Here is a 24885-nt window from a genome sequence, read left to right on the forward strand (position 1 = left end):
GAATAGAGATGAAAACTCTCTCGATTGGAGGTACGTGAAACGTCTGCCTTCTGCTCCGGCACTATCTTAAATATTTTGAGGGAAGCAATAGGTTTTAGATGAGAGGAGGAGGGAAGGGAGAGAGCATGTGTTTTGCGTCATTGTGGATGGGCTTGCTGATGAGGGGGAAAAGCATTTCATGTGTTTACGCCCCAGGACTTCAGAAGAAAAAACTTAGAATTCACTCTCTGCCTGCCAAAGAAAAGACATCTTGTGTGGAAGACAAACACGAGACAAACACTCCAGGGTTTTTCTTAATTTTTTTACATTGTAGAATTGTAGTGAAGACATCAAAACTATGAAAAAACACAGTATGGAATCATGTAGTAACCAAAAAAGTGTTTTATATTTGAGATTTTTCAAAGTAGCCACCCTTCGCCTTGATGACAGCTTTGCACACTCTTGGCATTCTCTCAACCAACTTTATCATTTAGTCACCTGGAATGCATTTCAATTAACAGGTGTGCCTTGTGAAAAGTACATTTGTGGAATTTATTTCCTTCTTAATGCATTTGAGCCAATCAGTTGTTGTGACAAGGTAGGGGTGGTATACAGAAGATACACAAAATGTCAAGAACTTTGAAAGTTTCTTCAAGTACAGTCGCAAAACGTGTGCAAAGCTGTCATCAAGGCAAAGGGTGGCTACTTTGAAGAATCTCATATCTAAAATATATTTTGATTTGTTTAACACTTTTTTGGTTATTACATGATTCCAGATGTTTTGATGTCTTCACTATTATTCTACAATGTTGAAAATAGATCAAATAAAGAAAAACCATTGAATGAGTAGAGTAGGTGTATCCACACTTTTGACTGGTACTGTATAATAAAGGAGGCTGCAGTGATGATGCAGTGAATGGATCATGCTCAATTCCCATCATGTGAATGTGTAGCAGATGGACGGTCTATAATCAGAGGCAGCAGAGGTCTGTAGCTCAGCTGTGATGGGCGGGCTGGCTGGCTGCATTCTGTGGTTTTGCAGTCAGTGACTCCATCCCGCTGAGAATGAGTTACAGATGGCTGATGCTGCAAAGCCGCTGGCTGCCGGGAACTGACTCAGGAGTCACATCCCTATGACCCTCTCACCTCCTGTTCACTGGGGGATTACACTCCCAACTCTATGGATGGACCAGGGTTCTAACATGACTTAGTCTTGTTTTAATTTCCTTTTGGTGGCCACAGATCTGAAAGAGGGCTGCCACTGGATAGAACAATATGCTGTAGCTTCACCTACATATGTATGGCTCTCCACCATGTTGAATAGCTCTGACCTATCCTATCAGGTAATGTATATGACCAGTAGCCAGAAGACAGGGGGAAGGAGATGAGACACCCAGGCTGTATCATCACTGTGTATGGAGAAGAATTAGGATGAGGTCAAGGCTCCCTCAGTCTCTCTCTGTCTCTCTGTGTAATAACAATCACTGCTACAATGGGCTACTGTAAAGCTGTCGCTTTCAAGGAGAGGGACACTAATCCTGCCGTCACAGACTTGTGCGTGCACATGTGCGCGAGCCTGTGTGTATCCAACTATCCCTGGAGAGAGGGCATGTCTGGATGGGAGGAGTAGATGAACGGCAGAGAGTAGGAAGGGTGAAGGGAGGGATGAGAGGATAGGCTTGAGCCTTCTGTAGCAGTGGCTTGATCCTCAGCTCTGATCCCAGTCCCCAGAGTCTATGTTCTGTTCTGGAGTCTCCAAACTGCAGGTTTGAATTTGCATGGGCTTTCTGGAGAGGGAAACAGCTGGGCATTGTGAAACTAAATCCATCCTCTAAGTGGCAGGAAGTCTTTTCAACATCATTCATCTACTGTCTGCTCTCATCTCGGGCCGTTCAGAGAATAAACAGATCGAAAAAGAGCTGTCAGAGACAAATCTGTCTCCTCTCTGCCGACCCTGGCCCCTGACCTCTGCTAACTTTGTACTGCAGTCATACTGTAGATATGTCTTTCTCTGTCGCTCTCTCTCCTCTCCATTTCCTCTCTCTATCTCCTCTCTCTTTCCTCCTCTTTCCTCTCCTCTTTCCCCCCATTTCCTCTCTCTCCTCTCTCAATTCAATTTCAATTTAAAGGGCTTTATTGGCATGCGAAACACATGTTTGCATTGCCAAAGCAAGTGAAATAGATAATAAACAAAAGTGAAATACATTACACTTACAAAAGTTCCAAAAGAATAGAGACATTATCAGAACTCAGGATAAGACCCATATGTAGACAGTTCAAATCACAGAAGATGAGACAGAGGGCTGTGAGATAGAGGTTTAATCCTTGATACATGTCGTGACTTTACTTTCATTAATCTGATAACTGTTATTTATTTAATCCACTAACTATGTTTAATTGCTACCCAAATTAAATTAATTATGTAACAAGTAACTCGTTAGGAATTTGGGGCACCACGGAAGAGGTTGTTTAAAGAGTTACCATCTCGCGGATTAAACTCTATAAGGTATATATCTATTACATCGATAAACAGTCACTCTTATCATATCATCATTCTGAACAGTCGTAACCTCATGCATCTGCAAAAAAAACAGCCTTACTCATGATTCAGTACTACACAAATTGGTTTAATTATTTATTTACTAGCTAACTAAATAATAACACAGAATAAACATACACCCTTTACATGAGACACATGTCCCTAGTGGACTGACTATAATATGACAGATTGTTACAACGAATGAAGAGTGGAGAGGGAGAGCGAGATGTTCACTCTGGAAGATAGCTAGCCAGCCGTGTCGACGGTTCCCATTGGTGATGATAGTTGGAGAATCCGGTGATTTGAGAGTAGGATGGGATGGTTTGAAGTGTAGTAGGATGGTCCCTCTTAGATTCACTTTCCTTGATATCTGACTCAAGACAGCTAATCAGCTGTCTCAGTGATTGTCTGGGAGGTGAGCTTCTCGCCTACACCTCGTTGATTATTCAGGATTTGGACCACAATGGACATGAGCTGCAGCTCGCCGTCTCTCTGGTCTAAAAGAAGGCGAGTTTATTTCTTCACCTCGTGTTGAGGTTCAAAGTTCCAACCATTTTATTAAACATGTAGCTACCGCTTCACATTTCCTGGTCTAATGTTATTTTCGTTGGCAATGGTTTTTATGCACTCTCGTCAAAAGGGGATTGTTCCATCAGTCTGACACGCTCTCCGACCTCACTCGGGGCATGGCTACTTACTTATACACAGGTTATAGGAGATACAGTTGAAGTTGGAAGTTTACATACACCTTAGCCAAATACTTTTCAACTAAATGTTTCACAATTCCTGACATTTAATCCTAGTAAAAATGCCATGTCTTAGGTCAGTTAGGATCACCACTTTATTTTAAGAATGTAAAATGTCAGAATAATAGTAGAGACAATGATTTATTTCCGCTTTTATTTCTTTCATCACATTCCCAGTTGGAATGTGTTTACATACACTCAATTAGTATTTGGTAGCATTTCCTTTCAATTGTTTAACTTGGGTCAAACGTTTCGGGTAGCTTTCCACAAGCTTCACACAGTAAGTTGGGTTAATTTTGGCCCATTCCTCCTGTCAGAGCTGGTGTAACTGAGTCAGGTTTGTAGGTCTCCTCGCTTGCACACGCTTTTTCAGTTCTGCCCACACATTTTCTATAGGATTGAGGTCAGGGCTTTGTGATGGCCACTCCAATACCTTGACTTTGTTGTCCTTAAGCCATTTTGCCACAACTATTGAAGCATGCTTGGGGTCATTGTCCATTTGGAAGACCCAAGCTTTAACTCCCTGATTGATGTCTTGAGATGTTGCTTCAATATATCCACATAATTGTCCATCCTCATGATGCCATCTATTTTGTGAAGTGCACCAGTCCCTCCTGCAGCAAAGCAACCCCAGAACATGATGCTGCCAACCCCGTGCTTCACGGTTGGGATGGTGTTCTTCGGCTTGCAAGCCTCCCCCTTTTGCCTCCAAACATAACATGGTCATTATGGCCAAACAGTTCTATTTTTGTTTCATCAGACCAGAGGACATTTCTCCAAAAAGTACAATCTTTGTCCCCATGTGCAGCTGCAAACCGTAGTCTGGCTTTTTTTATGGCGGTTTTGGAGCAGTGGCTTCTTCCTTGCTGAGCAGCCTTTCAGGTTATGTCGATATAGGACTCGTTTTACTGTGGATATAGATACTTTTGTACCTGTTTCCTTCAGCATCTTCACAAGGTCCTTTGCTGCTGTTCTGGGATTGATTTGCACTTTTCGCACCAAAGTACGTTCATCTCTAGGAGACAGAACGTGTCTCCTTCCTGAGCGCTATGATGGCTGAGTGGTCCCATGGTGTTTATACTTGTGTACTATTGTTTGTACAGATGAACATGGTACCTCCAGGCGTTTGGAAATTGCTCACAAGGATGAACCAGACTTGTGGAGGTCTACAATTTATTTTCTGAGGTCTTGGCTGATTCCTTTTGATTTACCCATGACGTCAAGCAAAGAGGCACTGAGTTTGAAGGTGGCCTTGAAATACATCCACAGGTACACCCCCAATTGACTAAAATTATGTCAATTAGCCTATCAGAAGCTTCTAACGCCATGACATAATTTTCTGTCGTTTTCCAAGCTGTTTAAAGGCACAGTCAACTTTTGTGTATGTTAACTTCTGACCCACTGGAATTGTGATACAGTGAATTATAAGTGAAATAATCTGTCTGTAAACAATTGTTGAAAAAATGTATTGTGTCATGCACAAAGTAGATGTCCTAACCGACTTGCCAAAACTATAGTTTGTTAACAAGAATTGTGATGAGTGGTTGAAAAACTAGTTTTAATGACTCCAACCTAAGTGTAGGTAAACTTCCGACTTCAGCTGTAGATTCTCTCATACCTCCTAAGATCACATTCCTATCTTAACAAAATACGTGAATAATTTGTCATATTAAATGCACAATGTAAAAGATGGAGACTTCATACCTGTAGTGTAAATACTTTTCAAGTTACAGTATTTATTTTATACCAGTATTAATGACATTACAAAATATAAAACAATATGACATTAGTTTTCTATAGCTTCACATTTCCACAAACGTCAAAGTATTTCCTTTCAAATGGTATCAATAATATGCATATCCTTGCTTCAGGTCCTGAACTGCAGACAGCTAGATTTGGGTGTCATTTTAGGCGAGAAATGATCCTTAGTCTAATGGCCTTGAGATAGAAGCTATTTTTCCATCTCTCGGTCCCAGCTTTGTACCTGTACTGACCTCGCCTTCTGGATGATATCATGGTGAACAGGCAGTGGCTTGGGTGGTTCTTATCCTTGATTATCTTTTTGGCCTTCCTGTGACATTGGGTGCTGTAGGTGTCATGGAGGGCAGGTAGACTGCCCCTGGTAAATTGTTGGGCAGACCACACCACCTTTAAGAGAGCCCTGCAGTTGCGGGCAGTGCAGTTTCCGTACCAGGTGGTGATACAGCCCGACAGGATGCTTTCAATTGTGCATCTGTAAAAGTTTGTGAGGGTTTTAGGTGCTAAGCCAAATTTCTTCAGCCTCCTGAGGTTGAAGAGGCGCTGTTGCACCTTCTTCACCACACTGTCTGTGTGGGTGGATCATTTCAGTTTGTTAATGTGTACGCCGAGGAACTTTAAGCTTTCCACCTTCTCCACTGCGGTCCCATCAATGTAGATAGGGGGGTGCACCCTCTGCTGTTTCCTGAAGTCCACGATCATCTCTTTTGTTTTGTTATTGTTGGGTGAGAGGTTATTTTCCTGGCACCACACTCCCAGGGCCCTCACTTCCTCCCTGTAGGCTGTCTCGTCATTGTTGGCAGTCAGGCCTACTACTGTTGTGTCATCTGCAAACTTGATAATTGAGTTGGAGGCATGCGTGGCAACGCAGTCATGGGTGAACAGGGAGTACAGGAGGGGGCTGAGCACACATCCTTGTGGGGCCCCAGTGTTGATGATCAGTGAAATGGAGGTGTTGTTTCCTACATTCACCACTTGGGGGCAGCCCGTCAGGAATTCCAGGACCCAGTTGCACAGGGCGGTGTTCAGCCCCAGGGCCTCAAGCTTAATGATGAGCTTGGAGGGTACAATACTGTTGAATGCTGAGCTATAGTCAATGAACAGTGTTCTTACATAGGTATTCCTCTTGTCCAGATGGGATAGGGCAGTGTGCAGTGTGATGGCGATTGCATCGTCTGTGGATCTATTGGGGCGGTAAGCAAATGGAAGTGGGTATAGGGTTTCAGGTAAGGAAGAGGTGATATGATCCTTGACTAGTCTCTAAAAGCACTACATGATGACAGAAGTGAGTGCTACGAGGTAAGTTACCTGTGGCGCTGATGTTTAGTTTTTTGTGTGCTCTACGGCAACAGTGTCTAGATGGAATTTGTATTTGTGGTCCTGGCAACTGGACCTTTTTTGAGATGCCATTAGTTTGTACTGTCAAGGCCCAGGTCTGACAGAATCTGTGAAGAAGTTCTAGGTGCTGCTCTAGGCCCTCTAGTAGGGTGAGGCCGGGTTCTGCAGACCGTTTTAGTCCCCTTGACAATTCGTCTATTTGTATGTTTAAGAGGGTGGGGCTTAAGCTGCATCCCTGTCTCACCCCCCGGCCCTGTGGAAAGAAATGTCTGTATTTTTTGCCTATTTTAACCACACATTTGTTGTTTGTATTCATGGATTTTATAATGTTGTATATTTTCCACCAACACCACTTTCCATCAATTTGTATAGCAGGCCCTCTTGCCATTTTTTGAAATCAACAAAGCATGAGAAGACTGACTTTGTTTCTCTCTCTTTTCTCTATCTCTGTTTCTGTCTATCTGTTGTACTTTCTCTTTCTGTCACTCTCTCTCTCTCTATCACTCTGTGTGTATTGCATGAAACTTGTTCCAAAGTTTCAGTGTTGGTTTAACCTTGCTCTATCCTCATCTGTCATTTTGGATCCCCCCCTTTCCACCCCCAGTATTACCCAGACGCAATGGATACCAGAGGGCCTGCCAAAAGGCTTGCTGCCAGGCCAGTGCAGAGATTAGGGGAGTGGTCTCTCTCTCTTTCCCAACTCTTTCTCCTCTTCTTTCTTCACCTCCCCCTCTCTCTCTTTCTCTCTCTCCTCATATTTGCTGATGGTCAGCCTGTGGTCTAAGCAAGCCTATCCTCCCATCTGGGGTCTGAAAGGGGAAACCTAGGCATGGCAATGTACCAGTGAGTTGACCGTCAGTGCCTGAGCTGACAAGGTAAAAGATCTGTTGTTCTGCCCCTAAGCAAGGCAGTTAACCCACTGTTCCCCGGGCGACGAAGACGTGGATGTCGATTTAAGGCAGCCCCCCGCACCACTCTGATTTCAGAGGGGTTGGGTTAAATGCGGAAGACACATTTCGGTTGAAGGCATTGTCGTACAACTGACTAGGTATCCCCCTTACCCATTTCATAATAAACCCAGTGTTATGCCCAGTGTGGATAGCCTGGATCAGAGCTCCCATCCTCAGCTCCACCCGTGTTGTTGTGGTTGGGCTCTGCATCAGGATACTACTCTCAGACAGGATGCTGCTCTATATGAGTCCTCCTAATACTATACTACAGGCTCTGTCTAGACTCATGCTCATTGGCTGAAGCATTGGGGTTCTTTTGATACTCTATTGAGAAGTACCATGTCAGATGAAAGATTTTTTTCTCACTAAATCAGGATTCCTTTCTTCCTCACTCTGCCTGCCAGCCGTCCCTCTAATGGCTTCAGAGTCAGAGAAGAAAGCAGATTTCCAGCGAGAGACAGATGCAGCGGTTTTGATCAAGATGACTCTATTATGTGTATAAGACCATTTTCTCCGTGACACAATACTGTGTGTAATGGAGAGATTACTTGACAGTCTCTCTTGCTGAGAAGATTTATTCAGATATGTAGGCAACTAACCATCCTATACCAGGTCTACATTTCCTCTGTCACCATTGATGACCTTTGCCAAGTTGCCAAAGCAGCATTATGTCTGTTTATTTCAAAGACTCTTGATTAGTAGCCTGTGAAATGTGATTAACTTTCATTACACTGTACCATGCTGTTTATTTTTGAATGTTATAATAAATAGTCATGTCTTTTTTTAAGTGTCCTTATAAGGGAGATGGTTCCTGATTGGAGAGAGGAGCAGCTCAGAACTGGTTGTGATAAACACATACTCACCTTTCATTCAGGTAGTTAGCTTGCCACCTCTGTCACTCTCTGTGTGTGCTGTTGGCCCAGGTTCCCCTCTCTGTGGGACTGTGGGACTGATTGATCACTTCATTTAGTCCTGGGGGGCAGACTAGTTAACCTCCCCATGGGGTGGAGGGATGGGGTGTAGGGGAGAGTCACACTGGCCCAATCCAAAAGGACCTCTAAACCCTACGCCTAATGCAGTCGTGGAGATCTGACAGGATTTGATTGGTATAAGCAATATGGTGAAATTTCCACTTCGCCTATCAGAGGGCTTTCCTCTACATGACCACGTACAGTATCATCACATCTTTAGACTTTTCAATATGAACATCGGTTAAGACATCAACACATCTTTCAGTGTTTTTCCAAATGTCTTCTTTACTAGTGATCTCAACATGTTTTGGGCATTAGCTATTCCTCTGTATCACACATAAATTATTAACCACTTTAGGAGGCGGCTCTCCATAGTAGCAAGAAGTAGCAACATCTGAGACATTCTTCAGGGTGAGTGTGGCTCAGTGCCTGCTACTGGGCTAATGTTAGGAGGGATACACGTGCCACTGGAGAATGTTTATGGCTGTTCAACATGGCATTGTGCTCTCTGTGTGTGCGTGCGCGTGATAGTCAGAAAGAGAACACTGGCACTCATTGTCATGTATAATGATGTGTTGCTCTCCTGGCGTGATTCCTTGTTGTCTTCCCCCACAGGAATCCATACGGATTTATGGGAATGAATCAGTGTCCTGCTGCCTGTGGAACAGTAGTTGTACAGTGTAGAGCGCTGCTGTACGACAGATCATATTCTACCCACTGCTGACGGGTCCAGAAACCTCCCTCTGGCTCTCTGGTGATAGATGGCTCTGCTCTAGCCTGTACTCACACGCCCTACAGGTCCTGTTCCTCTATTTATGGGGATGTGATTGGCATGGGGAGGGGGGGTGACTGACGAGGGGGCAGTTTGGAGAGAGAAGAGGTTTAGGTTTGGCTCGGAGAAGCCTATGGTGAGTTGAGGCCACACTCCATCTGTATTGATTTATATGTCTGTAACTCTCTGCAGGTAAATCAGTGGACAACTACTAGCTGCACATCACATCGGATCTGGCTCTACAGAAAGTACTATAGCAGATGTTTCCATCCAGTGCAGTGCAGTTCAGGGGGATGTTTGGAAGTCGAGAGAGACTACAGTGAAAGGATGCCGGCAGTCGCGGTACCCTGTTTCTCTACACTGCTTGCTTTTCCAGTGTTTCAGTAGGCGGAGGATAGACTGTAGAAGACTGACATACCACAGTCCAACTTGAAGTTAACCTTCTATTGTTGTCCATTTAGATTTCACATCATGTTCATGATTCCTCTTTTCCCTTGCTCTTCACTTTGGTGCTCTAACTAACCTCCAAGCTAACTGGACACCCTAATGAATCTAATCAGGGTCTAGTTGCTAAGCTGTGATAGGCTTAGAGCTGGTTACTCACACCTTTATGGGAGATAAGGGGTGTGGTTAAGTGTTTGGGGTGTTTAGGGGAGTTCTGGCTACGGAGGCTGCCTGCTCAGCTCTTAAATTGGTGATCAGCCCTTATCACATTCCTCTGGTGGGCAGCTCTCTCTCTCTCTCTCTCTCTGACTCTCTCTCTCTCTCTCTCTCTCTCTGACTCTCTCTCTCTCTCTCTCTCTCTCTGCCTCGTTCTCTCACTTCACACATCCATATGGTTGTGCCACTAGCTGCAGTCTTCAGCTCAGCAACACACTCAATGCTATCATCTCCATGTCAGTCTCTCTCCCTCGTCTCCTGGTCATCTGAGAAAGGAACAGACTTTTTCAATTACAGAGACGTTGAAAGTGTTTTCTTCTGGGTATGGTGCTGCAATGATTATCCTCTGAGAGGCTCTGTTGTTTGACCGTGTGTTCCCCAGTCCTTGCTCAGCCAGCCGGAGGGGAAGTGGTGAGTAACTTTTACATATTCATAGCAAACATGCCATTTCACACACAGACTGACTGACAGCCATGGGATCTCCGCCTGGATACAGTCATGTTAGTTTGGTAGCTTCTGTCATGAATTAGGTATTTCAGCGCCTTTTTCTCTCTATTTGATTAAATACTTTCAGCTTCAGTGATTGACTGCATTGTGTTTCTTTAGGCTAGTTTTGACACAACTTGTGTTTTTTAAGTCGATTTAGAATATTTACATTCAATTGATTTCTGTGTCTATAAGCCTTGTCATGACAATTTGTAGGATTCTGCTTTCTTGTGTGCTACACTATAGTATGGTAGCTTATGACATTTTGTGATTGAAACATCTTTGGAACCATGTCCTCCCGTTTCTTTTGCACTGCTCTGTAGAGCCTGCCATGTAGGATGTTGGGAGTGGGGGGCTTCATGTTTAGAGAGAGAGCGATGGGGGATAAAAAAGAGAGGGAGGGGGGAAAAAAGAGGGCAACATTGAGAAGAGAGAAAAGAGCAAAAGAGTGAGAGAGAAATAAAAGGAAAGAGAGTGAGAGAAGGGGAAAGGCAGTGTAGAGGCAGTCTCCTGTCATCTCAGCTGTTGTGAATTAAGTGGACTGACAGCACACATCTCCCTGCATCTCACAGCTGTGCAACATGCCTTCCACTTTATTTTTAACTCCACTTATATTGGGCTGCGGCAGGGACAGGGAACAGCCTATTGTCTCTCAGGAATGTGTGTGTGTGTGTGTGTGTGTGTGTGTGTGTGTGTGTGTGTGTGTGTGTGTGTGTGTGTGTGTGTGTGTGTGTGTGTGTGTGTGTGTGTGTGTGTGTGTGTGTGTGTGTGTGTGTGGGTAGTTGGCTCTGCATATCAGGGGAGTCTAGGCATTTATACCTAAAGCTGTTGGTGGGTGTTACGCGTCAAAAATCATGTCAGATATGACAAGTTAAAGTACAGTTTATATCTGAGCGGTACACTGCTGGGTCTGCTGTCTTTATTGTGGGTGTGTGTATAAATCACAAGGTTCATTCCACAATAGACGTGCTGGGCGCTCTGTTTATGGCACCCGGGTCTGAGTGGCTGGCCCTGGCCTAATAGGGAAAAGAATAGGGTTTGACACATAGCAGGTTGTGGCTTCCTGAACACTCCTCTATCTTTCTGTGCCACAGTTTCTCTTTACCTGCACCAAAGCAGCTCCATGCCCAAAATGGCCTCCGTGTTGACATTTAGAGCCAGTGGTTAAACCAGGCACAATATAACAGATCATCTTTGGAGGGAAAATGACATGTATATCAATAGGGATCTTGGAAAATAAATCACATTTTCAGGTCCAACAAGCCATTTAAACCTTTACTAGTCACCACATACTGAAGGCTAGTGCTGACTGTCCCTGCATCCATCCACACAGACCCAGAACAAATAGCCTCCTCTCAATACAATACTCTCAAGAGGAGAGGATAAGGAGCGAGGGATCTGCTGAGCCCAGAGGAGGAGAAAATTAAAGGAGAGAGGGAGAGTGAAAGACAATAGGTTGGATGGATGGGGTGTGTTGTGTGGTTCCCCAGGCAGTGAGTGTGCCCATTTATTTAGAGAGTGAGTGGGCGTGTGGTTTGCCCCCCTACTGCTGCCAACCCCATTTCCTCCTCTAACGCTGTTAACCGATCAATGTCCTGGACACAGCTCGCGACGAGCCACACCAGTGGGGAGATTTCATCGCTAATCATATATAATCTCTAACACTGGTTTAATGTTGCCAATCATCCATCTTCAGCTTGTTTTACTGTTGTAGCTCTTCCTGTTCTAGTATAACAACATAACCACATAATGCCAGTCAACTGTCCACTGACGAGTTTGAACAAGAAAGACATGAGTGACGTTGATATGCAACCAAACCCCTCAGTGAGCTCTATGCAGACTGCCTTTGGGGTGAAATCACAGCGTAAGCCTACAACTTGTAACTGGGTAGGGATAGGGAAGCATGGTAACTGGGTAGGGATAGGGAAGCATGGTAACTGGGTAGGGATAGGGAAGCGTGGTAACTGGGTAGGGATAGGGAAGCATGGTAACTGAGTAGGGATAGGGAAGCGTGGTAACTGGGTAGGGGTAGGGAAGTGTGGTAACTGGGTAGGGATAGGGAAGCGTGGTAACTGGGTAGGGTTAGGGAAGCGTGGTAACTGGGTAGGGATAGGGAAGCATGGTAACTGGGTAGGTATAGGGAAGCGTGGTAACTGGGTAGGGGTAGGGAAGCGTGGTAACTGGGTAGGGGTAGGGAAGCGTGGTAACTGGGTAGGGATAGGGAAGCTTGGTAACTGGGTAGGGATAGGGAAGCGTGGTAACTGGGTTGGGAGAGGGAAGCGTGGTAACTGGGTAGGGTTGGGAAGCATGGTAACTGGGTAGGGATAGGGAAGCTTGGTAACTGGGTAGGGATAGGGAAGCTTGGTAACTGGGTAGGGATAGGGAAGCGTGGTAACTGGGTAGGGATAGGGAAGCTTGGTAACTGGGTAGGGATAGGGAAGCGTGGTAACTGGGTAGGGAAAGGGAAGCGTGGTAACTGGGTAGGGATAGGGAAGCGTGGTAACTGGGTAGGGATAGGGAAGCGTGGTACCTGGGTAGGGATAGGGAAGCGTGGTAACTGGGTAGGGATAGGGAAGCGTGGTAACTGGGTAGGGATAGGGAAGCGTGGTAACTGGGTAGGGATAGGGAAGCGTGGTAACTGGGTAGCGATAGGGAAGCGTGGTAACTGGGTAGGGATAGGGAAGCGTGGTACCTGGGTAGGGATAGGGAAGCGTGGTAACTGGGTAGGGATAGGGAAGCGTGGTAACTGGGTAGGGTTAGGGAAGCGTGGTAACTGGGTAGGTATAGGGAAGCGTGGTAACTGTGTAGGGATAGGGAAGCTTGGTAACTGGGTAGGGATAGGGAAGCTTGGTAACTGGGTAGGGATAGGGAAGCGTGGTAACTGGGTAGGGATAGGGAAGCGTGGTAACTGGGTAGCGATAGGGAAGCGTGGTAACTGGGTAGGGACAGGGAAGCGTGGTTTTGGGACACTGTAAAGTCCATGGAGAATAAGAGCACCTCCTCCCAGTTTCCCACTGCACTGATGCTAGGAAACACTGTCACCACCAATATATCCATGATAATCGAGAATTTCAATTAGCATTTCTCTACGGCTGGCCATGCTTTCTGCCTGGCTACCCCAGCCAACAGCTCCGCACCCTCCGCAGGTACTTGCCCAAGCCTCCCCAGCTTCTCTTTCACCCAAATCCAGATAGCAGATTTTCTGAAAGAGCTGCAAAACCTGGACCCGTACAAATCAGCTGGGCGAAACAATCTGGACCCTCTCTTTCTAAAATGATCCACCGCCATTGTTGCAACCCCTATCACTAGCCTGTTAACCTCTCTTTCGTATCGTCCGAGATTCCTAAAGATTGGAAAGCTGCCGCGGTCATCCCTCTCTTCAAGGGGGTGACACTCTAGACCCAAACTGTTACAGACCTATATCCATCCTGCCCCGCCTTTCTAAAGTCTTCGAAAGCCAAGTTAACAAACAGATCACTGACCATCTCGAATCCCACCGTACCTTCTCCGCTGTACAATCGTGTTTCCGAGCTGGTCACGGGTACACCTCAGCCACGCTCAAGGTACTAAACGATATAATAACCTCTATCGATAAAAGACAGTACTGTGCAGCCGTCTTCATCGACCTGGCCAAAGCTTTCGACTCTGTCAATCACCGCATTCTTATCGGCCGACTCAACAGCCTTGGTGTCTCAAATGACTTCTTCCCCTGGTTCACCAACTACTTCTCAGAGTTCAGTGTGTCAAATTGGAGGGCCTGTTGTCCGGACCTCTGGCAGTCTCTATGGGGGTACCACGGGGTTCAATTCTCGGGCCGACTTTTCTCTGTATATATCAACGATGTCGCTCTTGCTGCGGGTGAGTCCTTGATCCACCTCTACGCAGACGACCCCATTCTGTATACATCTGGTCCTTCTTTGGACACTGTTAACAAACCTCCAAACGAGCTTCAATGCCATACAACACTCATTCTGTGGCCTCCAACTGCTCTTAAACGCTAGTAAAACTAAATGCATGCTCTTCAACCGATCACTGCCCGCACCCACCCGCCCGACTAGCATCGCTACTCTGGACGGTTCTGACTTAGAATATGTGGACAACTACAAATACCCAGGTGTCTGGCTAGACCGTAAACTCTCCTTCCCGAATCATATTAAACATCTCCAATCCAAAATGACATCTAGAATCGGCTTCCTATTTCGCAACAAAGCCTCCTTCACTCATGCTGCCAAACATACCCTCGTAAAACTGACTATCCTACCGATCCTCGACTTTGGCGTCGTTTACAAAATAGCCTCCAACGCTCTACTCAGCAAACTGCATCCAGTTTGCTATCACAGTGCTCTCCGTTTTGTCACCAAGCCTCATATACCACCCACCACTGCGACCTGTATGATCTCGTCAGCTGGCCCTCGCTACATATTCGTCGCCAGACCCACTGGCTCCAGGTCATCTATAAGTCTTTGCTAGTTAAAGCTCCGCCTTATCTCAGCTCACTGGTCACCATAATAACACCCACCCGTAGCACGTGCTCCAGCATGTATATCTCACTGGTATGTATATCTCACTGGTATGTATATCTCACTGGTATGTATATCTCACTGGTATGTATATCTCACTGGTATGTATATCTCACTCCAGCATGTGTACCTCACTCATCCCCAAAAACAACACCTCCTTTGGCATCCTTTCCTTCCAGTTCTCTGCTGCCAATGACTGGAACGAATTGCAAAAATTGCTGAGGTTGGAGACTTATCTCCCTCGATAACTTTAGGCATAAGCTATCTGAGCAGCTTACCGATCGCTGCAGCTGTACACAGCCTGTCTGTAAATAGCCCATCAATTACCTACCTCATCTCCATATTGTTTTTAATTTACTTTTTTGCTCTTTTGCACACCAGTATATCTACTTGTACATCATCATCTGCACATCTATCACTCCAGTGTTCATTTGCTAAGTTGTAATTACTTCGCTACTATGGCCTATTTATTGCCTCACCTCCTTACGCCATTTGCACACACTGTACATAGACCTTTTCTATTGTGTTATTGACTGTACATTTGTTTATTCCATGTGTAACTGTGTTGTTTGGGTCGCACTGCTTTGCTTTATCTTGGCCAGGTCGCAGTTGTAAATGAGAAATTGTTCTCAACTGGCCTACCTGGTTAAATAAAGGCGAAACAAAAAAACTGGGTAGGGAAGCCTGGTAACTGGGTAGGGATAAGGAATCGTGGTAAATGGGTAGGGATGGGGAAGCGTGGTAACTGGGTAGGGATAGGGAAGCGTGGTAACTGGGTAGGGATGGGGAAGCGTGGTAACTGGGTAGGGATAGGGAAGCGTGGTAACTGGGTAGGGATAGGGAAGCGTGGTAACTGGGTAGGGATAGGGAAGCGTGGTAACTGGGTAGGGATAGGGAAGCGTGGTAACTGGGTAGGGATAGGGAAGCGTGGTACCTGGGTAGGTATAGGGAAGCGTGGTAACTGGGTAGGGATAGGGAAGCGTGGTAACTGGGTAGGGATAGGGAAGCGTGGTAACTGGGTAGGGATAGGGAAGCGTGGTAACTGGGTAGGGTAGGGAAGCGTGGTACCTGGGTAGGTATAGGGAAGCGTGGTACCTGGGTAGGGGTAGGGAAGCATGGTAACTGGGTAGGGGTAGGGAAGCGTGGTAACTGGGTAAGGATAGGGAAGCGTGGTAACTGGGTAGGGATAGGGAAGCGTGGTAACTGGGTAGGGATAGGGAAGCGTGGTAACTGGGTAGGTATAGGGAAGCGTGGTAACTTTGTAGGGATAGGGAAGCTTGGTAACTGGGTAGGGATAGGGAAGCGTGGTAACTGGGTAGGGATAGGGAAGCGTGGTAACTGGGTGGGGATAGGGAAGCATGGTAACTGGGTAGGGATAGGGAAGCGTGGTAACTGGGTAGGTATAGGGAAGCGTGGTAACTGGGTAGGGATAGGGAAGCGTGGTAACTGGGTAGGGATAGGGAAGCGTGGTAACTGGGTAGGGATAGGGAAGCGTGGTAACTGGGTAGGGATAGGGAAGCGTGGTAACTGGGTAGGGATAGGGAAGCGTGGTAACTGGGTAGGGATAGGGAAGCGTGGTAACTGGGTAGGGATAGGGAAGCGTGGTAACTGGGTAGGGTTGGGAAGCGTGGTAACTGGGTAGCGATAGGGAAGCGTGGTAACTAGGTAGGGATAGGGAAGCGTGGTAACTGGGTAGGGATAGGGAAGCGTGGTAACTGGGTAGGGATAGGGATGCGTGGTAACTGGGTAGGGATAGGGAAGCGTGGTAACTGGGTACAGATAGGGAAGTGTGGTAACTGGGTAGGGATAGGGAATCGTGGTAACTGGGTAGGGGTAGGGAAGCGTGGTAACTGGGTAGGGATAGGGAAGCGTGGTAACTGGATAGGGATAGGGAAGCGTGGTAACTGGGTAGGGATAGGGAAGCGTGGTAACTGGGTAGGGATAGGGAAGCGTGGTAACTGGGTAGGGATAGGGAAGCGTGGTAACTGGGTACAGATAGGGAAGCGTGGTAACTGGGTAGGGATAAGGAAGCATGGTAACTGGGTAGGGATAGGGAAGCGTGGTAACTGGGTAGGGATAGGGAAGGGTGGTCGCCAATATCAACATGAACAAGTTTATTCAAGCCACTAGAAATGTTTTTGTTGTTTCAACAATGGCATCTGAATTACATTTAGTAGGCTTATATTACACATGTCCAACAGATTTTGATTAGATTTTCTTTGTGTGGTAAGTCAACAGTATCTTTGTCTCCAATATTTGTCTCAACACTCCCACTACTCTTGAGTCTGCCAGAGAACTAAGAGAGATTTCTGACTAACCAGCCTGCCATCTGATAGGCCAGGGAGGTGATTGCTCTCAGCTCCTGACTGTCAAACACAAGGGCTTCCTTCCCCCACTCGAGAGAGAGAGAGAGAGAGAGAGGGGGGGTGGGAGAGGGTTAGAGAGGGGAGTGAGGGAGAGATAAATGTAAAGAGAGTGTGGGGGGGTGGGAGAGGAAGAGGAAGAGGACATGAATGAGAGTGACAGAGAGAGTGATGGAAAACAAATAGTAAAATAACAGATGAAATGATGATGGCATACTGAGGGGAAAGGAGTGGAGGTACAGAATGAAAAGGGGGAGAGAGAAGGAAGGAAAAGAGGGAGAAAGAGACCCTCTATCTGCCAGCCAAACCACCCCTGTCTGCTCTTCAACACTCAACACAGTCCCAGTCCCATGTCATCTCTCTGTCATGGATCTAACCATAACACATTCCTCTGTTCCCTCCACTCTGCCCACAACTCACCATCCTCTCATTTTCAGATTGTTTACTCGCTAAACCAGATTATGTTTCATAGAATTAAACACATTATCATAAAATCCGATGGAAATCATGTCAAATCCAACTAGCTCCAATGACAATACAATAGGGCTTTCTCTGCTGAGGGCTTTCTTATCATATAAAATAGTCATACCAGATTTTTTTCCCCCTAGAGGAATGTAAATTGGTTGGTTGGCTCAGAACTCAAGACCTTCATACCCTCTATTTCTACCTTGTAGTCTATAAACTCTATAAATTTGTGCTGACAGAGCAGAGACAGAAATTAATTCTGCCAGTGCTGCCTTTTCTACAGAGGGTGGTCACATCATTCTATTGTGAGTTATTTGTCTCCTTGATAGACTGCAATACTCACACATATGCAGGCAGGCAGCCACACATACGAACAAACACATTCCCTCTCCCTCCTCTCTCTCTCTCTCTGATCTATATTGTAGATAATCAGTCATTAAAGAAGCCTCAGATGATGCAGATCTTTAGCTTTCTTCGTTAGCCATCTCTTTACATTGTAGTGAAAGTGGTTTGTAAAGCGCTAATTTCACTAAGGCTTGTCTCCTAAACGTGGGTTCATTAGACAACATGAAAGGCTGTATTGGAGTTTCATTGACGAGAACGAGCAGCCTCAGATCTCTCTTCTAGAGTTAATGACAAGACGAGACACACAGCTGAGCCATAGAGCTCTGTTAATTGGGTTTAACTCCCAATCATAATTTCCTTGTTTTTCATTCATGTTTGCTTAGGGAATAAAATACTAGGGGCCAAGCCCACCACTTCTAAAACTTACCAGTTGACACTGGAAAGTTCAGGCAATTGAAAGTTTGGCGGTTGGGATTCTGCTTCTAGAATATTTCCAGCATCTGCATTTCCTGTTTCTCTCTTGATTCCACACAGATAGGCCTATAGCCTGGAATGGCTGGATGATGAGTACTCATTTGTCAGACTCTGACAGGCCTGATTTAGCGGTGAACTGTGGGCAAATGAGTCCCGGGTCATGTGTTAATTCTGTCGTGTCAGATGTCAGTTTCCAATCAGTCAATCCCAAAGGCATGGCATATACCTGGCCTGGGACATGGTGGTTGTGAGCTAGCTAGAGCTGTGGAGATGCCGGCCATGTTGACAAAATAGCTGTCACTGTGATCGGTGTCAGATAGAGAGCCGCTCTGTTTCATTCTGCAAATGCATAAAAGAGTTCTATTTTCTGTCTTCAGATAATGTGAAGAAGTTCGGTTCATTGTCTCCCATTTGGCTTTGCTGTTTAACATTAACACTCATCAGACATGGCTGTCTGAAATGTTACTACAGCACACACCACATGCCAAAAGGCAGTGGGTCAGAGCTCTGTTGAACTATGTCGAGAGGAGGGAGGACAACAGCATGCCATGTTAAATGGGGCTTCCTTCTTTACCAGAAGGTCAAAGTGCCATCAGTCACAGCACATTATATGACAGCGCTGTGGAGTAGCAAACCCTGGGCATTTAACTCTGCCGCTAGGGCCCCTGGGAAGTTTCCTCTGTCTCTATGGTGACGTGTGGAGGGCTTGTTGCGGTTGTTATAAGTTCTCCTGTTTATAATGTCAAGCTTCCCTAAGTTAAATACAGGACCAGAGGTACGAATGATGTTCATTTACTGCGGCCATGGGCAAACTGAGCCTTAATTGGACAATGCCATCCATATGTGATGTAGGTAGTGGTGGTCGCCACCCCTGTGGTCCTAAAGTTTACAAGCAGGGTTCTTGGGAGGACAGGGTGGGGTAAAGGTGTGGGTGGGTGGCAGGGTTTTTATGAGATGGTTGGTCTATATGGAGGCGGGACTTGGGGCTCTGCAGCCACCCAGGTCTCTGCAGCCACCCAGGTCTCTGCGCGCTGACTGCATTGCAGATAGCTTCAGTGTGCAATAAGGCAGGGGTCGGCAACAGCGGTCCGCGAGTATAAATAAATAAATGTAGGCCCCCAAAAGTTTTTAGTAAAAAAATATAGGGATTTTGTGGGGAGGGGGTTCATTTTTGGTTTTAAAAAAGACTGAAATCACCAGGATTTCAGACCCCCAAAAATGTATTTAGGAAGTCTGTTTACAAGTATTCCCACAAATAAAAATATGTGATCGTGTCTCAATGTAATCAAGGTATGAAATTATAGTCATTTTCGAATACAATGTACTGTATTTTTGGGCTTAGTTCTGGTCAATTTGCAGTGTACTAATTATTTTCCATCCAGCCGACCATTCACTCTGCCAAAAATCTTCCCGTAGCTGGATCTATATAGTTGCCTACCCCTGCCATAAGGTATATAGACACTCACAGAAGACAGGAGATCCAGGAAAGCATGGTGCTGTTGATGCTCACTTTGCCACCCACCCCTCTGCCACGTGTCACCCATAGGTCCCATGAGGCTGTGGACATCACCAGGTGCCAATTATACCACCATCAGGCTTCCAACCCCCCCCCCCCCCCCCCCCCCACACACACACACACACACACTGAACACGCACCAGTGACTCCTCAGTTTTCCCATTTGGCACGCGATGCTCACAGAGGACAGATGAGGTGAGCACAGTGCAGAGGGCACCCACTGGCACGGAGAGCAGGGGGAGGAAGAGCAGCAGCAGGAGGAGGAAAAGCAGGAGGAGGGCTGGAGTTCACACAGCCTAACAGGTTTAGGATTATTGGGTTAACAGTGAGGAGGAACAGTGTGGGGGTCGGGAGATGCATAGAGAAACAGAAAGATGAATGGGGATGTGGAGGGAAGGAACGACATTAAAGGGGAGAAAGAAGGAGTTACTGTAGGTTTGAGGGGGAGAAGAGAGGGACAAAGATGGAGGGAGCGCTGCCAAGCTGTCCCGTGGGTGATAAATGAGGCCTTAATGAAGTATCTGTGCTTGTCTCTCTCTGTCTGGAGAAAACCGCAGCCTTGGCACAGAGTAGGCCTCGCTCTATCACGCCATGGAGAAAAACACACACACACACACACACACACACACACACACACACACACACACACACACACACACACACACACACACACACACACACACACACACACACACACACACACACACACACACACACACACACACACACACACACACACACACACACACACACACACACACACACAGAGAGCTCTCATCTACATCAAGTGTGCTCTGATTCTCTCCACACATACAATGTGAGTGCTACCCAGGCCTGGCAGGGTGGCTTACTTTGTTTAGGCCATTGTTCAGTGTGAGAGGGCTGTAATGTAGAAGACAGTGTGGTTTTCCTCACAGGAAGTGATGGAATAGAACACATGTTAATCCTTCTCTGGAGTAAACAATGGATGCTCTTCTGTGTCTTGTTGTCACTTTCTCACTGAGATGTTATTCTGTTAGTCGTCAAGATTTATAAACAGTGGATCTTCAGTGTGCAAAAAACCCGATAGTAGGGCATTTTAGTAAGATGACTGTGAAATGACCACAGTGTGTATGGGTGAGAGCGGGATCAAGAGACGGGGGAAAAATGTCGAATTTTGCGAAAGACCGGACGTTAGCTAAGAAGGCGATGATAGATCAAGAGACAGAGTTGGCTGTGTTTTATGAGAGAGAAAAGCATGAAAACCTCACACGGAGCAGCCAAAGCAAAACTTTATCCTGCACCTGAGGTGTGGCTGTGACAACGAGCTCCAGAAATACAGCCCTCCTGTGAATTCCATACACCAGTGTCAATCAGTATGGATGGAACCAGGGCCAGGGAGTGTGTGGTGGGGGGGATGTGTGATTATTATGTCATCTATCTGGACCTGGGTCACGATGCCAACGCGGCGATGATGCGATAGGAGACATGGCCCTCTGCCTCTTAGGAAGACAGGTAGCTACAGGAGATATGTCTTTGTGTTTGTGTGGCTGCCTGAGTTCTGTCTCTCCGCCTGCATGTGTCACTTGATTGACAGAAAGCGTCTGTTTTTTTCCCTTCCTGTTGTTGTAGCCTTGCCTTTGACCTAATGGCATTCTATTCCATAGAAAGCCTGAACATGTTTGAGTCAGAGGAACTGTTTGTACATTATAGGGGTTGTGTAGAGAGGGATGAGAGTTTAGGTTTGCGGTATGACTGTGTGGGCCGAGGCAAATTCATCCCAGTGGAAAAGGGGAGAGAATAAACTTTTGCTGGAAAGTAGGACAAGGATTATGTGTGTGTGCTTGTGTGTATACAGTAACGTATACGTGTGCGCGCGCGTGTGTGTGTCCTACATCCGGTGGTGTGGCGGTTGCAATGTTAGCGTATGCATGCCGTCAGAGTTTTCCCAGTGTGCCATTTGATGTAAAGACCATATGTTTCAGGCAGCCAGCAGTCCGGGCCGTGCCCACCCCTACATGGCCAGCTGGCGCGCGATTCAGGGTCTCTCTCACCCCGCCACCTCCTCAAACCCCAAACCACCATGCCAACCCACCCCTCAAAGGCATGTATGACAGGGGCTCAGGGTATAATGTGGTCCCCGCCCGGAATGCTAACCAACCTTGGCATATATTTGTGAACACACATACATTACATGCATAAAGCATTCCCATAGGCCCTCTGTTCCCTGTAGGGCCCTTGGATATGAGTTTGTTCCTGCTGAGGAATGACCTAATTTCCCAGCATGCACCAGAGAGCATTAAGCAGCGCCCAGTATGTGGTTTTCCATGACCTTCATCCATGTGAAGCCCACAGCAGCAGATCTGATATAGTATTGATATACACAGAAACCCGCTACCTCTAGGTATTTCAGTTATTTCATCCTGATTGTACAGTGTGGATAACATGGCGTGTTTAGTAATATCAAGTTATTAGTCTGTGTGACTGTGCGAGATCCAGTACCATTTCTCAGTTAGACAATACATCTATAGATGTACTATTTGGTGGCATATTTAGTGATGGGGGGGGGGGGGGGAATCAATAATTACGGTGCCTTCAGAAAGTATTCTTGCTTCTACACCTGCATTCTAGCTGTTTGGGGTTTTAGGCTGGGTCTCTGTACAGCACTTCGAGATATTAGCTGATGTACGAAGGGCTATATAAAATAAACTTGATTGAAACTTGATATTCACACCCCTTTTCCCACATTTTGTTACAGCTTGTATTTAAAATGGATAAAATTTCGATTTTTTTTTGGTCACTGGCTTACACACAATTCCCCATAATGTCAAAGTGGAATTATGTTTTTAGAAATGTTTACAAATGAATGAACAATGAAAAGCTGAAATGTCTTTACTCAATAAGTATTCAACCCCTTTGTTATGACAAGCCTAAATAACTTCCGGAGTAAAAATGTGCTTAACAAGTTACATAATAAGTTGCACGGACTCACTCTGTGTGCAATAATAGTGGTTAACATGATTTTTGAATGACTTCCTCATCTCTGTACCCCACAAATTACAATTATCTGTACGGTTCCTCAGTCGAACAGTGAATTTCAAACACATCCACAAAGACCAGGGAGGTTTTCCAATGCCTCGCAATGAAGGGAAACTATTGGTAGATGGTATAAAAAAAAGAAGCAGACATTGAATATCCCTTTGAGCATGGTGAAGTTATGAATTAATCTTTGTAAGGTGTATGAATACACCCAGTCACTACAAAGATGCAGGCGTCCTTCCTAACTCAGTTGCCGGAGAGGAAGGAAACTACTCAGTCGCAGAGTTTAATGGGTGTGATTAGGAAAAAACTGAGGATTGATCAACAACATTGTAGGTACTCCACAATACTAACCAAATTGACCTTAGTAAAAAGAAGGCAGCCTGTATAGAATAAAAATATTCCAAAAACATGCATCCTGTTTGCAATAAGGCACTGCAAAAAATGTGGCAAAGCAATTAACTTTTTTTCCTGAATACAAAGTGTTATGTTTGGGGCAAATCCAATACAACACATTACCGAGTACCACTCTCCATATTTTCAAGCATAGTAGTGGACGCATCATGTTATGCGCATGACATTAATCGTTAAAGACTGGGGAGTTTTTCAGAATAAAAATGACATGAAATGGAGCTAAGCACAGGCAAAATCCCAGAGGAAAACCTGGTTCAGTCTGGTTTCCACCAGACACTTGGAGATTAATTCACCTTTCAGCAGGGCAATAACCTAAAACACAAGCCCAAATCTACACTGTAGTTGCTTACCAACAAGACCATGAATGTTCCTGAGTGGCCAAGTTACAGTTTTGACTTAAATCTACATGAAAAGCTATGGCAAGTCATGAAAATGGTTGTCTATCAATGATCAACAACCAATTTGACAGAGCTTGAAGAATCTTGAAAAGAATAATGGGCAAGTATTGCACAATCCAGGAGTGGAACGCTCTTAGAGACTTACCCAAAAGGCTCACCGCTGTAATCACTGCCAAAGCTGCTTCTACAAAGTATTGACTCAGGGTGTGAATGTTTATGTAAATTAGATACTTTCTAAAGGCACTGTACATATCGCAATATTATTTGTGGATGATATTATTTTGATATTTGACTCCAGGTATTGATTTGTAAAATCTATATATTTATATTCTTTTTTTTTTTTTTTTATGCGACTGTAGGTAGCTTTAGCTAGCACTAGTCGGCTTTACCTGCGCCAAAACTCCAGTATTTTTCATCCTGTAGCTTCCTATAGCTTGTTCTCCATCTTCTTTTTTTGAATAGTGGGCCAATATGTTTTCGGGCACTTTTATTTCCCTGACTGATCAAAACTCGTCTTTCTTGTCTCTCTGGAGCAGACATATAGTGAGTCATATGTTTGGAACATCAAATAACAATACAAGTAGCATCGTGAGAATCATGACAATCGCTATACATATTGTATCAGCACCTAAGTATCGTGATAATATTGTATCGTGAGGTCCCTGGCGATTCCCAGCACCTAATATTTTGTTCCAGTGACTGTAGGGAATGTTCATGGCCATAGCAGCCTAGTCCCTCCCCATGTAGCCCAGCTGAGGCCCAGCAGAACCAGGCTATGACCTGCCTTATCGTGATGGGGGTTGTAGTAGTGATGGTGGTGATAGAAGTTGTTGTAGTGCTGGTTCTGGTGGTGATGGGGGTATACAGTACGTGCTTTTGACTCAGAGCAACACAAACAAGCTCCAGCCTGGTGAACTCGGCAGCCATAGCCCGCTCCCTCCCTCCGTATAATTCTCTATCTCTTGCTCTCCATTTCCCCTTTCTTCCTCTTCAGGGACAGGGAAAATGGTTTCATGGGGTCATTTCCAGCAGTCTGTGATCCGTGTCTCCTACTAATTGTTTTCCCAAATCCTGGGCTGGTGTGTTTAGGACAGAAGGGTGGAATGCAGGGGAAGGTTCCCATCTTCCCACTATTACACACATGAACCTTTCTGTCTGTAGCCCAATATGCTG

The 24885-nt window shown here is 45.6% G+C and overlaps 1 protein-coding gene across 2 annotated transcripts in view; it reads left to right on the forward strand.

The window, feature by feature from the left end:
- Positions 1 to 24885, forward strand: part of LOC129815115 (prickle-like protein 2) — a 111905-nt gene that overhangs the window by 45311 nt on the left and 41709 nt on the right. Inside the window, exon 1 of one of the 2 annotated variants that reach the window (XM_055868494.1) lies at positions 9861 to 10124. The exons of the other annotated variant lie outside the window; for it this stretch is intronic. The gene's annotated coding sequence lies outside the window, so the exon portion shown is untranslated. Of the gene's footprint in view, positions 1 to 9860; positions 10125 to 24885 lie in introns of those variants that run through there. 2 annotated transcript variants of the gene reach the window in all.

Source organism: Salvelinus fontinalis, chromosome 18 (genome assembly GCF_029448725.1).
Source record: "Salvelinus fontinalis isolate EN_2023a chromosome 18, ASM2944872v1, whole genome shotgun sequence".
NCBI lineage: Eukaryota > Metazoa > Chordata > Actinopteri > Salmoniformes > Salmonidae > Salvelinus > Salvelinus fontinalis.